Source organism: Aotus nancymaae, unplaced genomic scaffold, assembly GCF_030222135.1.
Source record: "Aotus nancymaae isolate 86718 unplaced genomic scaffold, 86718_ANA_hifiasm-v0.15.2.pri h1tg000102l, whole genome shotgun sequence".
Classification (NCBI taxonomy): domain Eukaryota; kingdom Metazoa; phylum Chordata; class Mammalia; order Primates; family Aotidae; genus Aotus; species Aotus nancymaae.
In genome coordinates, this window is record NW_026988517.1 from 336,455 (window position 1) to 353,175 (window position 16,721).

At 41.3% G+C, this 16,721-nt stretch overlaps 1 long non-coding RNA gene across 1 annotated transcript; it reads left to right on the top strand.

Annotated features, from left to right (window-relative positions):
- The first annotated feature begins 9,419 nt into the window (after window positions 1-9,419).
- Window positions 9,420-13,304, top strand: LOC135271999 (uncharacterized). The gene is made up of 3 exons (XR_010340120.1): window positions 9,420-9,551; window positions 9,674-9,794; window positions 12,193-13,304. It is a non-coding gene; the product is annotated as an uncharacterized LOC135271999 (long non-coding RNA).
- Window positions 13,305-16,721: the final 3,417 nt, after the last annotated feature.

The window sequence follows — 16,721 nt, forward strand, 5'->3', positions numbered from 1 at the left end:
TCCCATGCAATTTGTTTGATACAAGGTTTTGTCTAGAATAAGGGTTTCTGATCATCAGAGTTTTAAGTTCTGGTGGGCCTGTCACCAAGGAAGTGAGGTTACTTAAAGGTTCCATCACCTGGGCCCCTTCCTTCAGTGCAACTTGCCCACAGGCCCTGCTAGTGTCCTGACTGCTCACCCGCCTTTCTTGTGTCAACTTCAGGAACAGTCTTGATTGCAAATAACATAATCCTTTATATAAAAATGTGTAAGAGTTTCACTAAAATACCACTAGAATTAGTAAGTTGATCAGTGTCACAAGATAAAAGATACACATACAAAATTATACATAAATCCAGATGGAGTGACTGGCAAGGTCTGGCCTGCCCTTAGCTGCCCTGTGTTACCTAGGAGGGCACCATACCAAGTGGCCTGAGGATTTGTGGATGAGAGCTGAGCCAATGTCTGCAACAGTGAAATAAATGAACATATCAAACAGTGAAAATAAAGTGCATAAATTTGATTTATAATAGCTTCAAAAATATTTAGAAAAAACAATAGAAGTGCGAAGATTTTACACTTAATTTTTTTGAGATGAAGTCTTGCTCTGTCACCCAGCCTGGAGTGCGGTGGTGTCATCATAGCTCACTGCAGCCTCAATCTCCTGGGCTCAATTAATCCACCTGCGTCAGTCTCCTCAGTAGCTGGGACCACAGGTGTGTGCTACTATGCCTGACTAATTTTTGTGTTTTTTTTGTAGAGACAAAGTTCCTCCATGTTGCCAGGCTGATCTCCAACTGGGCTGAAGCAATCTGCCTAATTCTGACTGTTAAAGTATTGGCGTTACAGGTGGGAGCCACCATGCCTGACCGACACTGAATTTTTTTTAACACTGAAAGAAATCAAGATCTGAAATAATTGAAAGGTATTTAATATTCAAGGATAAAAATACTTAATCTTTTCAAGACAACAATATCCCACAAGTTGAAAAAGAGATTCAACATAATCCCTTCAAATTCCTGGCTGTTTTTTGTGGAAATTGGCAACTCTTCCCACTCTGAAACTGATACAGATATATACAGGAAACCAAATATATGAAGCAATCCTGAAGAATAACTGACTTCCACATCCCAGTATAAATTCTTACTTCAGGCTGTGTGGTGGCCCACACCTGTAATCCCAGCACTTTGGGAGGGTGAGATGGGAGGATCACTTGAGGTCAGGAGTTCCAAAGCAGCCTGGCCAACGTGGTGAAACTCTGTATCTACTAAAAATACAAAAATTAGCTGGGCATGGTAGTGGACACCTTAAAATCCAGCTGCTTGGGAGGCTGAGGCAGAAGAATTGCTTGAACCCAGGACTTGGAGGTTTCAGTGAGCTGAGATAGCGCCATTTTTTGAGATGGAATTCCACTTTGAGATAGCCTGGGCTCCATCTCAAGGTGGAACTCCATCTCAAAAGAAAAAAAAATCTTACTGCAAAGAATAATGTCTATTACCCCACTTATTCCCCATTTTTTTCTCTGTCCAGACTGAGAACTACAGAGTAACTTAACCACTCTGTAATACTGCCAGCTGCAGGTTTTTCCCTGCAGGCTTAAACCCAAGCCAGGGTCTTAAATATTTGCAGGCACTGATAAAAATGTTTAGGATGTTGTCCACAGTATTGAAATAATGTAGCCCTGACCCTCAGCCAAATTCCTTAAACCTTTTTATAAACTCCATAACCAGACCCACTCATTGCAGACACATTGCAGTAGAACATCTCTGTTTTGTCCCTTGCAAGAATATGCTGCAGCCCTCTCTGTGTGTCTGTTCCTCTAATGCATGCTTCAGACAGAGCACTCTGGGCTTCAGAGCTCCCTTTGAAATTCCAACTGCCACATTTCAGGGGCAGTTTGGGGAAGTCTCTTGTGAGAACTCCCCTACTGTCACTTTTGGGGGCAACTTCAGCCACTGGTTCAGCCTGAGGGAAGAACTGGTGTAGTTGGGATTATTCAAAAGAATGGGCTGGGTGGACAGGCACAGTGGCTCACACCAGTAATCCCAGCATTCTGGGAGGCTGAAGTGGATGGATCATGAGGTCAGGAGTTTGAGAGCAGCCTGGCAAACATGGTGAAACCCTGTTTCTACTAAAAATACAAAAACTAGCTGGGCATGGTGGTGGACACCTTTAATCCAAGCTACTGAGGAGGCTGTGGCAGGAGAATCACTTGAACCCAGAAGTTGGAGGTTGCACTGAGCTGAGATCACACCACTGCACTCCAGCCTGGATGACAGATGGAGACTCTGTCTCAAAAAGAAAAAGAGAGAGAGAGAATGGGTTGGGGAAAACAGGATCCTGCTGGGGAGATCCTGGGTTGCCTGCAAGTGCCAATGTGAGGCTTTGTCACCCACTGTCTGATACCTGCAGACTGCCCTGTGAGTGCCAAGATGCAGTGAAAATTCCACCAGGCTAGAGGAGACTGATGGGGTGTTTGAAATTGCCAAGGATCTCAGAGGTCAGTGGGCAGAGGAGGGTTAGGCTGGCCTCTGCTATGGGCTGTCCACCTGGGAGCAAAGGCTCTACTGGGGGCTGAGAGCAAGGTCTCCAAGTTAGAGAAGCAGAAATGAACCTAGAGAAAGGCCTGCCCACTGCTGCCCACTCTGTTAGTTGCCCCTGTGGAGGTTAAATGGAAGAAAGTCTTGGCAGAGAGGTGCCAGGGGAGCCTGAAGCTTCAGGCCTGCTTCTGAGGGTGGCTTTGAATGGCAGTGGCAGCAAGGGCTCAGGATCCAATTTTCTGTGCAGACAGAGAAGAAAAAAGGAAAGAGAAGCTGTGCCACTTGCCTCACACTCACCTCAAACTCATTGGGGTTCTAGGTGGTAGCTGGACCAGGTCAGACCTTAAGGGGCAGGGCTGAGTTCTGATACTGGGCAGATACTGGCAGGCCTGGCTGATACTGGGACCCATACAGGTCAGGAGTGGAATTCTGGGGTCCAAGGATGGAATGTGGGTGCCAGTGTGAGGAGCAGGCTGCTCCCACCACCTCCTCCCTCTCCCAGGAAGGGATCTAGCACCAAAGGAAGGGATCTAGCACCCTACCATGACAGGAAGGCCAATATTCCCCTCAATGTTGGGCCATTGAAGGAGACTGGAGACCCCATGTGGATAGAATGAGTCGCTGGTCCCTTCAGAGCAAGCAATGAGTTTTGGCTCTCAGGGGTCTGCATCTTCCCAATCCCCCAGCACATGTTGGGACAAACACTCTCTTGGAAACTGCCCTTGAGGCAACCTTAGACAAGTTCTATCTCTAGGTGAAGGTGGCAAAAGCCATGCTCTGAGGGGAAGCCACATGGAAGCTGGTGATATTGTCTCTCATAAGAGGACTGGTGTGCATCAAACAATAAACAATATCACCTCCCAGGAGGGCACAGGAGATAACATTTTTTTTCTTTTTTTTTTTAACAAGTCTCACTGCCACCCAGACTGGAGTGTAGTGGTACAATCTTGGCTCACTGCAACTCTCTCCTCTCAGGTCCAAGAGAGTCTTTTACCTTAGACTCCCAAGTAGCTGGGATTACAGGCATGTGCCATGATGCTGGCTAATTTTTGCATTTTTAGTAGAGATGGGCTTTCACCATATTGTCTAGGCTAGTCTCAACCTCCTGACCTCAAGTGATCCACCCACCTCAACCTCCCAAAGTGCTGGGATTACAGGCATGAGCCACTGTGCCTGGCCTGAGATCATAGCTTCTCTTCAGGGCTTGGAGAGGATGGTGATTGCACGTCTGCACAGAGCCCATAAAACAGCTTTGTGTGATTTGTGCCCAAGCCTAATGGAACCTGGAGTGTGACAGTTGATTATTGGGATAATATGACAGTTGATCATTGATTATTGGGAGCTGAATAAGGTGACTCTGGCCATGTGTGCCGCTGTCCCCCAAATGGCTCAAATCCTGGACAAACTAAATAGTTGCTCAGGTCCATGGCACAGTCCTGACTTTGGCAAATGCTTTCTGCAGCATACCCTTCCCAGGACCTTTGTGCCTTCAGCTGAGAGGACCAACAGTGTACCTTTTGGTTGTTCCCAGAGAAACTTACTGAGCCCAACAGCCCACCTATCTGGCATGTTTTAGAGTGAAGTGAGACATTTTGGAGTGATGTGCCCCTCATTCTCTGGGAACACTGTATGGATATTATTTTAATCTCTACAGATTTAAGTATTTTGCAGAAATCTACCCAGAAACTCCTAAGCATTTACAATCCAGAGTATGGGCCAGTAGTGCCCAGAAAGTCCAGGGACCAGTGGGCACCATAACATTCCTGGGCATGGTTGGGTTAAGTAAGACCCAATTTTTGCCAACAGCTGTGTTCAGCAAAATCCAGACATATCCTCAGGCCACTGTTTGGATTTGTGTCCACACCTGAATCTCAAATCTAATTGTAATCTGCAGTATTGGAGGTGAGGCCTGCTGGGAGGTTATTGAATCATGGGGGTTGTCCCTCATGAATAGTTCAGCACCATCCCTCCCATGCTGTTCTTGTGATAGTGAGAGCTCTCACAAGATCTAGTTGTTTGAAAGTGTGTCACACCTCTCCTCTCTCGTTCTTGCTCCTGCTCCAGCCATGTAAGATGTGCCTGCTTCCTCTTCCCTTTCCAACATGATTTTAAGCTCCCTGAGGCCTCTCCCAAAGCTGAGCATAAGCCACTTTGCTTCCTGTACAGCCTGTGGAACTGTGAGCCAAGGAAACTCAGTTCCAGGTATTTATTTGTAGCAGTGTGAGGATCGACTAATATCCCTTGTTTTATATTAGTAATATACAAAGTGCTGTATCTGCAAAGGGATCCCCAACACAGAAGGAGTCAAGAAACCAAAGAATGAGACAGACAAATCCAATTTTTCAGTAAAAGGTAATTTATTGGGGGGAATTTATGAACAGAAGCATGGTCTTGAATGGTAGCAACTTAAGTAGTTCTCCAGGCTGTTATCCCCCAGATTTAGGGCTTACTTAGTAGAGGAAAAGGGTAAATATGCTGTATTCAGATTGTGCAGGACAATTAAAGTCAGCCTTCCAGGAAGAGAAGGATGTGCCCATTGTAGCCTGTAATTTGCATAATACATCCAGGTTGCTTTGACCTAATGAGAAGATTTGCAGTAAGTATGTGCTCTTACACAAGAAACAGTAGGTAAGTAGCAATCTTAAAGGCATTCCCAGAACTGGGGTTAATCCGAAGTCAACATGGTGGATTTGCATCCAAAGCAAAGTTGCTTTAGCCTCCACAGAGCTCTCTCCCCAGACCCATGGAGCCCTAAGGGTTTAGAGGACCAGCATAGACATTTTCATCCAGGAAGGTTGATCCTCTTGGTTCTCAAAAGAAAATTGAATGTACACATCTGCTTATTATTCTCAAATGATTTATTCTTTTACCATAGTGTTTCTCAAACCTTTCCTTCCTTTCCCTCTCCACAGAAAAAGCTCCAGAAAATTTAAAAATATTTTCAGAAAAGAGAGTATCCTGAGTAGGATTTGCACATCAAGAAAAAGTAGAGATGGGAGTCAGGTGTTTTGGGGGGTAGAGAAAAAGATTAGGCTGAAAGAGGTACTGGGCCAGGTGTGAGGGTGTGCACACCTGTGTGTGTGTGTGTGTGTGTCTTTCTTGCTAAACATTTACTTGAAAACCTCCAGCCCTGTCTAGACTAGATTAACTGAAAGTTGTGTGTTTGCCCGTGGGCATGTGGAAGGTTTGGGGGCAGGCAACCCCGGGCTGTTGAGCAGGCATGATGAGATGCAGAAGCATCAGGGCTCTGGTTTCTACATTGATCCATTCTGCTAGCATGGACTTCCTGCAGGCTGCAGGGTGGGTGTGGTAGGTGGGGCTTCCTTCTTTCCCCAGACTAGCCCAGAAATTCCCTAGGAAGCCAGTCTTCTGCTACTGCTTCTTCCTGTACTGCACCTCTACAGGGAGGGTCACCCTGTCTGTAACAATGATGGGGACAGCAGAGTAATATCACAGGCCAGGTGGGTCTCCATTGGTAAATGTGGTGTGGATATATATGTGTTTGCTGTGGCTCCCCACTCTGTCCTTTGCAGACACTGCTAATCAGTCACAGTCACAGGATTCTCACCCCAGTGCCCAGTGAGTACTACTAAAAGATCCAGATGGTTTATAAATACCTGGAGACTTTTGAATTCCCTGTGGATTCTCCCTGACCAGATTTCAGAACCTTCCCTGGAAATGAGGAAGTGACATGTCACCACCCAGTACCTTAGGAAGACCCTACCCTGTCAGTCTGAAATGGCATCTTGGGTGACCACTTCCTGCATGGAAGAAGAGAGGGTTCTGTGCAGAGAACTCCCTTGGTGGATCATGGGGCAACTGAGGCCTGTGGTCTAGCATAAAGCCTGGCATGTGGAGCAGAGATTCTAGTGGTTCTGGGACAAGTAGGTGCTGCTCAACCAGGCCTCCCAAGACCCCTTTTCCCTCTCCCACCATAGCTGAGTCTGGATGGGAGTGTGGACACCCCTAGACTCCAGAGGATGGGACCCTGTTCAGTGGTGATGCTGGGGTGTGGGTGAAGACAGCTGGGACAGGGCCTCCAGATGTGGGAGGAGCCATCCTCTCCTGGGAGGCTCTGGGCAACTCACTGCCCTCTTTGGGCCTCTGTTTCCTCATCTGGCAAATGTAGAAATGTTGAGCCTGTTTTGCAGACCTCACAAGATGATGATGGAGTTCAGGGAGGAAGAGAATTTGATGTTGCTTGTGCCTGGTCCTTTCCACAAACAATGATGGTGAGAGCAATGCTGAGAGCCACATGAAACTGAGACTTCAGGAGGCCCTGTGAGGAAGGTGTGGTTCCCATCACACCTCCCAGATGAGGAAACAGTCTCAGGGAGGCCTGGCCACCTGCCCAAGGTGACACAGGCAGTGAGTGTTGGAGCTGGGAGTGAATCTAGAATCAGGGTTCACTGGATGGGGTGGGAGCATTTCCACAGCTGGCTCAGACTGGTTATCCAGGATTTGAGGTATAACTGAATGAGGAGAGGAGAGAATGGTCTCCCTGACCTTGTTCCAGACCCTGGCAGGTGGGGACCTTCAAATTGCCCATGCTAGAGAAGAATCCCCAGACAACCCATATGAGGCTGTAGGAGCAGCAGGTGAGTATGTGTGTGTCGGAGAGGGGCTCCAGGGAGTCAGAGGACAGGCTTCTTCCCTCCCTGCTGGAGGCCTCCACATCATGTGAGCAAGGAGTCTTCCTCCCCCAGCCCTGCCGTAATGTGGCCACAGGGCCTGAAATGCCTCCATTAGAGAGACTGGAGAAACCACCTGGGTGAGCTGGGCTCAGTGTAGATTTGGGGAACGGTAGGACAGGGGACTCTATGACCTTATAACTTGTTAAAATCCCACCATGGAAGTAACTAAGGATGTCTAATGGCCTTGGTGGCCAGCTGGGGAGACATGGAGAGGAGGGAGAGTGCTGGGGGAGGCAGCTGAGGGTCCTGGGCTCTTCCAAGTAGGAGACCTGGGGAGGGAGTGTCCTGGCTGGAGTGGTTGGTGAGATTTCAGGAGACAGGTCTTGGGTGGGCACCTGACAGTGGGGACTCACCACCGCTACCACCCCAATGGCCCAGGGTGATGGGCCCTCTCTGGGCAGGTTCCTCACTGACCTGGTGAAGCTGGACATTGCCATGAAGGACTGTGTGGATGGGGGTTAGCCTGGGGCAGGCAGGTCAGGGGCCAGGATCCTGAGTCTTGGGAGGAGAGAGCCCTGGACTCAGCCCTTCCATCTCAGCAAGCCTCCTCCTGTGTGAGCTGCACAGTCCTCCCCATGCCTTGTGAGCCGGGGCATCAGGCCCATCTTACTTCTGAGTGGTGGAGGCTTCAGAGCAGCCACCAGTCTCTGCTCCCTGAGTGCTGAAGCTGTAGAGCTGCATGACTGCAAAGCTGCATGAGCTGCAGGCTGAGCTGGACTCAGCCTTTCCCTCTGCTAGTGCCCTTGGTAGGAGAGGGAAATTGGGCCCCTCCCTCATCAGGCAGCTCCTAAGTGGCCAAGCATTTTTGTTCTATACAGGGCCTCTGTTTGTCTGTCTGTTGTCAGAGAATGTTGGGGCAGAAGGTCCCTGAGCCACAACTCCCACACCTCCTCATCAGAGTCCAGAGCCCGGTTCAGGTTCCAGTGCTGTTCTGTGCACATCCCTCACCCCTGGTGGCCTGGCAGTAGTGCAGTATGGGAGGGTGTGGAAATGGGGACCAATCATGGGCCACTTCTACTGCCTGCTTTTTAAATTGTGTATGGATTACTTTACAATTTTGTGTTTCTTTACATGTCTCATCAATTTTTAAGTTGTGTGCTAAAACTTTAAGAATCATTATAGAGACTCCCAATTCTGTTGTGTACCTTTGAAGAGTAATTCAGGATGTTTAAAGGCAGCTATTGTAAATCTGTTCATGGGAGTAAAGGAAAATATTCTAACAATGAATTAAGAGATGTGGAACATCAGCAAAAAAATGGAAATTATGAAACAAGAAGATAAGAAATTTTTAAAAATACTTTTGAGCTTATTCAAAGATTAGAAACAGAAGACAGAGCAATAGAAACTGTCCATTCTGAATAAAAGAGTGAAAAAGCTTAAAGAAAATGAAGAGTCTTGGAGACCTGTGGAGTGATGGAGTCCAAGTTGGAGAGGGGACAGAAAAATTAAATGAAGTGCAAAGTAAATCACCAACTGATAGCTAAAAAATTCCAAAAATTGTTCAAATCCCCCCACTTTTTATACCCAATATGTCAACAAACCCCTCCAAAAAATACAAATAAAACCATTCCAAGGCCATACTGTGATTTAAGAGACTGGCAGGGCAGAGCTTTCTACCGACTTTCTGTGATTTCTAATTTTAATTACTTAGAAGAATGAAAAATAGTTTCTCCTCAGAGTTCCTTTTATTTTGTTGGAGAATGTCTGACTTAGGCACAGATGATTGACAGTTATTAAAGGCAGATGACTTTCCAGTTTTCTCTTAAATTTCCAGTGTCTTAAATTGGGAATTATTTAAATTTGCTTCTTCCGAATCTGCAATAATATTGATGCTCCAGAAAGACATCCCACGGAGATTATGCTTTTGTGCATCTGTCCTGCATGGAGCTGAGGCTGTGCCTCTTCTAGTTTCATCAGCGCATAGTCTTAGAGTACTTCAAGTTAATCTCAAAAACTAAATGTTAAAATGTGTTCAGGCTGGGAGTGCTGGGTCATGCCTTTAATCCCAACACTTTGGGAGGTGGAGGCAGGTGGATCACTTGTCAGAAGTTTGAGACCAGTCTGGTCAATATGATGAAACCCCATCTCTACTAAAAATTCAAAAATGAGCCAGGCGTGTTGCCATGTGCCTATAATTTCAGCTACTGGGGAAGCTGAAGCAGGAGAATTGCTTTAACCTGAGAAATAGCTAAGTTTTCAAGGACCTAACTTAAGCAAGAATGTTGAACAGAGGAAATTTATTTTTATCATTGAATAAACATTAGATATGTGTATATTTTTTCTTCAGAGAACCAGCAGAGGAAAACACAGCTTCTCTCTTGAGGAAGAAAAACATGAGGTTGGAATAAATTAAGCACTTTACACAGTGTTAATTTTGAGAAATGTTTTTGCTTAAAATTGTTCCTGTATATCCTGATTTTGAATTGTTATGTTTCATTTTATTATCCCTTGTATGGCTAGAAAGAGTTCCTAGAGAGAGAAGACAAAGGCAGTCTGTGTTGCAAAAGAAGCCCAAGGCTGAAGATTGAAGAACTGTTATGCAACTTTGCAGTGGACCTGGAGACAAGGAAAATCTTGTCAGGTAAGTTGGATGCTAAAACTTTGTCTAGGGGTTAACTGTCCATGTTTATTATTTTCTCATCCTAGAAAAAAATGTAAAAATAATTGCAGGGTAGGACCTTTCTTAAAATATTCTTTAGTGGAAACAGTACTTCAGAAACAGATTTTTAACCACTTATTAAGCTCCCACACTAGCTATTCTCTGGATTTAGATATAAAGTAGAGTGATAATCTGACACAGGGAATTATGTTTCTCTTGACAAGAGATGTTGACACAAAGGTCTCTCTTTAGAGGCCATAAAAGCAATTTGATCTAAACACTTTGTACTAATATTGTGATGTTTTATGTCAAAATGATGAAGTTACTAAGCTGTGTTAGCATATTCTAAATGTTGAAATTTATGAGCCATGGTGAGAAGACAGAGGTTTTATTGACAAGAACTTAATTAGCACTTTCTGACTGCTTATCAAAATAAATGTGTTAAATGTTTCTCTCTGATGAAATAAAAGTGAAAAGATGGCTTAGCTAGATTTTATTTTTTATTTTGTTTTTCTTTCTTTGTTTAGTCTGGTACATTTTTCTTTTAAGCAGTCATAATACTAATCAGGAATCTTAGCTGATGCTGCACATTAGCTGTATCCAATAGCAGTTTGGTAACCTTAAAGCATGTCTGTGTGTACTGTCATTTTAAACATGCCCCACACATTTTGTTCACTGCTACAACTATTTTTGACTTAATGATGATAAAAGAATGGCTTATTCTGAGATATGAATATAGACCCATAAAATAACTCATTCCCATTCAAGGGTGACTTCACCAGTTTTAAGCCTCTCAACTTTCACCTACTTTTTGTATTTAGCCTTACCTCTAATGAGACCAGTTATGGGCAGAATTAGAAAAGTGTGATCAGAGATGTTAAAATTCAGCTTTCAAAACCCACTTATTTTGTACCATGACGTTTTTCTTTCTCAGAGAGGTAAAAACCTCTTGCAAGTCATTCAAGTTGTTTCTTATTTATTTGAACAAAGACAGTTGCTTGATATAACAATTAAATATTGTAGATTTTTTAGTCAATATCACATAAATTAGATTCTATTTTAAATAAACCACAATTTTGCCACCCACCAACAAATGAGCAATAATAAAAGTGTGTATATTATATATATAAAACATGTGAAAGATCAGCTGTCCTGCCATTCAGAAATTAAAACTTGTTTCTCTAGGCTACAGCCCATGAGGTTCACTAGTCTACATCTAGCAGAAGCAAACTTTTAAAGACTTTTGGATGGGTAAAAATTACCCACATACATTTCATAAAATGTTATAACTTCCATTCTGATCTAAGGAGTTAACAGAATTATGAGTTTTGGCAAATTCAGTTCAGCAACATGTAACAAAAGAGGAACAGAAAGGGGTATGGGAGTAATCTCCATCTCACTGCACAATTCTGTGAAAAGGTAAATGAAGTTGGTGCTACAAGTATGTGGCACATTCATTACCTTTGTCTTTTTCTAAAACAATGGTATCTAAAAACATGTTGTATAATCACAAAATTTTCCAGGTGAATTTACACAGAAAAGAGAAGGGAAATATTCCAACCATAGATTTGGGTTTGGTACTTAGTGCAGCAATGAATTTTAGAAGGTGACAGGTTACATAATGAGGTTGAAGTTATGATTGCACCTGGCCCTGGAAAATTGCCATGTCAAGAGAAGAGACTATCAGCTCACCTGCATTATATATGAAGTGATTATTGAGTATTCAATTATGGCTGAATTTTAAATGGTTGGGATCCAGTTCTAATTGATTTCAATGTAAATCAGTAGAGTTTCTAATCAGGGTTAAGTTCAATGCTGAATGACTAGTTAAGCCTCTACCATTTTAACTTATGCTTAAATCAATAGGTAGTATTATATTTCATATTTGATTGGAACCATATTGCCTCCATAATTGAGGCTATAAAGCCATTTCTTGACAGAGTGATATGTATTATTTTGTAAATGTGTACATTCCAGGCCACATAGATGCATTTGAAATGCAAGAATAATAAACAGGAATGCTCAGGAGTATTTTTAAATCTAAGGGATGTTTTTTAGGGAGCAGTTAACAAAAGCAGTAGCTATTTAATATTAGGTGTTTGAATTGCTACTCTATGGTGGGAAATAGAAGTTTAAAAAATTGCATAATGTCATGATTATAAAGCATTACTGCAGGGAGGGTTAGGCTTCAGGAGAAGATAATCAAAAAAACCAGTTCTTCAGAAGGAGGCTGATTGGCTGTTTTGCTAAAGATAAATCTTTCCTCTTCCAAATATTCTGAAAAAACTAGTAGACTGATAGGAAGAAGTGTAGTGATTTGCACATTATCCAAGCCATTGAGTTATTCCTTCCTGTCCTCGTTCTGGTTCTTGATTTGCAGGCCAGCTATTCTCTGCAGCTGGAGCAAATTATATCAGCAGAAGTGCTGAAGTGACCACAAGTTGACAAAAGGACATGATTTCTAGTAGCAAAAAAGCAACTAGATTTTATGAAATTCTGTCTAATAATGTTGTTTAACTCATGGATCCTGCATCTGATGCCTGCTTTTTATCCAGTCCTTTCAGTGGCCATTTGTTAGCAGTCACTCAGAAGAGGAAATGAAATGTAGCTATTGAAATAAAAATTGCTCTACTCTTTTTAATAGCTCAGCTGCAGGCTCTATTGTTTTATTTAATGGATTGTATAACTGAATTATCTCCTGATAATTTGTTTGGCTTCTGAGTCCCTGTCAGAATCTTGGAGTTTCCAGAGTCTGGTGTTTTGCTTATTCAAAATACAAGGGGATAGTAAAAGCAATTACATTCTTTAAAATGTAATTTCTGCTATAGAATCTATAGTACTATGAACAAGAAGAAATGCTTTTTCTTCAAAGAAAGCATGTATAGACAGTCCCTAGGTTCAATAATTCTAGTTCAGAATACAGTAAAAACTTTATTTGCCTAAATGTATGGAGGCAAGTAGGCTTGGTGGCAGTAGTAAGAGGAAAAAAGAAAATAGAGGTGCTAGAATACATAAATGTCTTCTGTCTTGTCAAAATTAATGTGTCATCTTCAAATTGGTAGATGGAGTCCTTGCTAGAGAATCCAGACAATGAGTCTCTCTCTCTCTCCTCCTGCCTATCCATTATAGATATAAAAAGCATACCTACTGAGTTTGACTTACTGTCATTGTAAACAGTATCACATGGTTATTGTATTTTTAATTATATTATTTGTTTGGTTACAGAGCAGTTAAGATTTATCTGGTTTCTGTTGTAAGAATCACAGTGATTAAGATACATGTATATTGCTCCTGCTTTTCTAAGAAGAATTTCATTATATGTATATTCAAAAGATCAAGATTAAAAAATAAAGTGCCTCCTACATAAGGAAGGTGGTGTAAAATACCAAGAGGAAGGATCAACCCTCTGCTCCATACTTATGAATATTTCAAATGTGGATGAATTGCCTAGTATTTATCTGACTAAAATAAACTGCTATGGTTCTTGGAAGATTCTGCAGAAAGCTTTTGCAGTTCATTTTTGTCCTGCTTTCATATGTTCCATCAGATCAGCTTCATTGTTTTAGGAAGAGGAGGAGAAAGATTTGTTAAATCATGAAGTGGTAATACACCTTTCAGCTGAGAAAGATACACAATGTACAAAGCAGTTAAAACAGATTATACAGTATAACTTGTTAAGGATGTAAGTGACATACATGTAATCATTAATCTTGGAACAGACTGGAAATCTGTTAATGAATCAAATCAATACCCTCTCCATTGATCCATAATAACTTGAAAGAAATGAAAACTTTAACACTTACCGTATGTGGACATTATGATGGGCTGCAATTAGCTAGCCTCCAGGAGATTATGTTACCTAGTTACCAGAAGGTAAATATAATTTCTGTAGACCTGCTGGAGAGATTGTCATAAAGACAGGTGCAAGATGTGGAAAAGGGTCAGGAAGGGATATTTGGGACAGCCCAAACCTGGGTTATCTTTCAATAATTTCATTCCATCTATCCTCCTTATGACATTTCATACTCCTAGTTCAAGTGAATGTATTGCTTTGAAAAGATATTACAATCTAATTTTGCCAGTTAAAAAGGGATTATCCTTTTAATATCTTTCTACACATTTAGATCTCACATGAGATGGCAAAGAGGTCAAGGCAAAAATTCTGCATTTGGGAAAAGAATAACACATGGGCTTTCTCCTACAGGCAAGACACATGCATATAAAAGTATTTCATGTTTATACAACGCCCCCCACCAACCATCACCATCAACCTCCATCTCAACAGTTCCAGCATGGTCATTATTTCCAATAAAATTATATAGAAAAAAATAGTGAAAAGGAATGAAGGCTTTTGCATCTATTGCATTCTCACATTTTTTACGCCCCCATTTTGCAAATAGGTATGTAGTACTCTACAAAATAGTATGTAAAGAGGAAAATGATCCCAGGACCCACTGCTTTTATATATATATGGCTTTGATGTAAAACTTAGAAGAAACAATCATAGTATATGAAGTTCCATAGGAAAATCTCAATTTGGGAAAGATATAAAAATCGTTATTGCCATTCTCTAGGAAATCAGTAAATAAAATAGAGAACAGAAATTTTAAAAAATGCAGGTAAAATACATGCTTATGGAGTTGTGAAGAGCCTTATTTTATAATGCCAAGGGGGAACAAGATAAAAAGTGTTGTCACCTGTTTCCAGGGGAAGCAGTTGGTGAGACCAAGCACAGTAGGATAGTTTGTTAGGTAGCACATGTAAAGCCATGAGCAGATGGTGCCATTCACATAGAGTACAGGAATGTGGGTGTTTATGAGGGTGAGTTTCTGTGCATGTGCATGTGGAAAGCAGCAAGGAGTTTGATACTAATGTACTCCATCAAGTCCAGTTACAAAGAACAAGTAGATAGAAGAACATTCTGTGCATCTGGCAACCTAACTAGCTCTGTCAATCTGTGGATGCTGCTATTGTACTATAAGCTTCCATTCCATCTGTGTTGTTTATTTTGAGCTAGATTTACTGCACGCTATGTGAATTGATGATGGCTAGAAGGTCTAAAAGATTCTGAGTCTGTTTAAAGTTCCAAGGTGTCAAATTATGCAGGACTGTGTCACGAACATTATAAAAGGGTAAATGGAGAGGCAAACTGATCTCAGTATTTGTTAGAAATCCAAGAAAAATTGCCTAAAATATAGATGAAGGTTTATAAAAAGACATAAAGAGTACATATGAATACATGCAATCAAATGTTTTATTTTCAAGTTGTATTTTGTCATTTTACAAAATTCAAAGTATGTACAAACAAATAGACAAGTCAAATCAGTTCTCCATTCTGGGGTTGTGACATACATATTATTCAAAACTTTCTGATTAGTACTGTATTAAATTGTCAGAATTAAGGAGTGGACTTGATGAGTGAGGGTTGTGCCTGGCTTCTTTCTGAATGGCTAGATCTGAGGAACAGGTATATTTCTATGCACTCACTATTAAGTTATTCTGTGATGATCCTTTTGCTTCAATTTCTTTCCATATAATAGGATGTTTATAAATCTTTCTACCATACAGTTTAGGAAATAGACTTTGCTATCATCATTAAGAAATCACTAAGTAAATTGAGAATATACTTTTTAATGAAAATCATATATATTTATGTGAGAAAGTGACACTAATTGGGATAGGTCATCAATTTCAAGGCTTTTGTCCATTTCAATTTTCAATACAATGTGCAGCTGAATGTTATGCCTGCATGATGCTGGGTCATTCTTATGAACAAAGAGAAGAGAGGTTTAATGAATCAAGCATTATATCTGCATCTGCAGATAGGATATCTTCTCTTGTCTGCTTATGTAGTAAGTAGCCCAGATCAGAATTTTCCTGTACCAGCCAAACTGTATGCAGTTTAACTGCAGTCAAAAAGCATTTTGTTTATGGTATAGAAATTTTAATTAGCGCTTTCAGCCCCCATTCAGTTAGTGGTTGGTTGTGGTTGAATTGTGTCACTGAATATACATATATTTATATAAAACTCTGCCCTTCTTCAAGGAATAAAATATTAATCATCCTTCCTTATTTGTTTCAGAGCTGTGACATCAAACAGAAACTATGAATGTAGTTCATTTGATTGACAATGTTTAATATTCATCTGCTGAGTAGATACTTATCCATATTCATAATATATGCTAGATAATGTGAGATATTGAGATATATAAGCCAATACAATATGTAATCCTTACCCTCCAGATACTTTAACATCTAGTTGAGTCAGTAAGCCATTCTTATGAAAAAAAAAACCCACATCAAATAGCAATGCATACATTCCTTATCAATTAAAAAATACAAGGATGGCACAAATTGGATGAAAATTAAGCTGGCAAGTATTCATTTCAGTCTTCTATCTGCCAGACATTATATTGGGTACTTCCTCTCATTAGGTGTCTCACCTAACTCCTCAATAACTCTGTGAGATGTTTTCCCCAACATTTGAGATGAAGACAGAGGGAAGAGTAGCTATAACTTGTCTGGGCCACATAGCCATTAAATGAATAAACAAGATTTTACTTTAGTTTGCCTCCAGAAGGACATATTGAATATCTGATCTATACCAGGCATAGTGTTTGACACTGAGATAAATAAAATAAAAAATCAGTTTTAAGAAGTGTAGAGGCTTGTAAAAAGTAAAATATGAAAAGTTTAATGTGAACATAATGGACTAAGTGCTGAAATAGGTGTATACATAGGGAGTGATAAGAACAAAAGAGAGAGCACCTAACTCAGAAACATAATTGAGTTAGATAGAGGAGGAAAACATGAGAGGCTTCCAAGACAGGCACAAGCATAAACAAGGGTACAGTGGCACAAACAGCAGGATAGTGGGAAATGTAGCTTTTGCGGCATACCATGGTAACT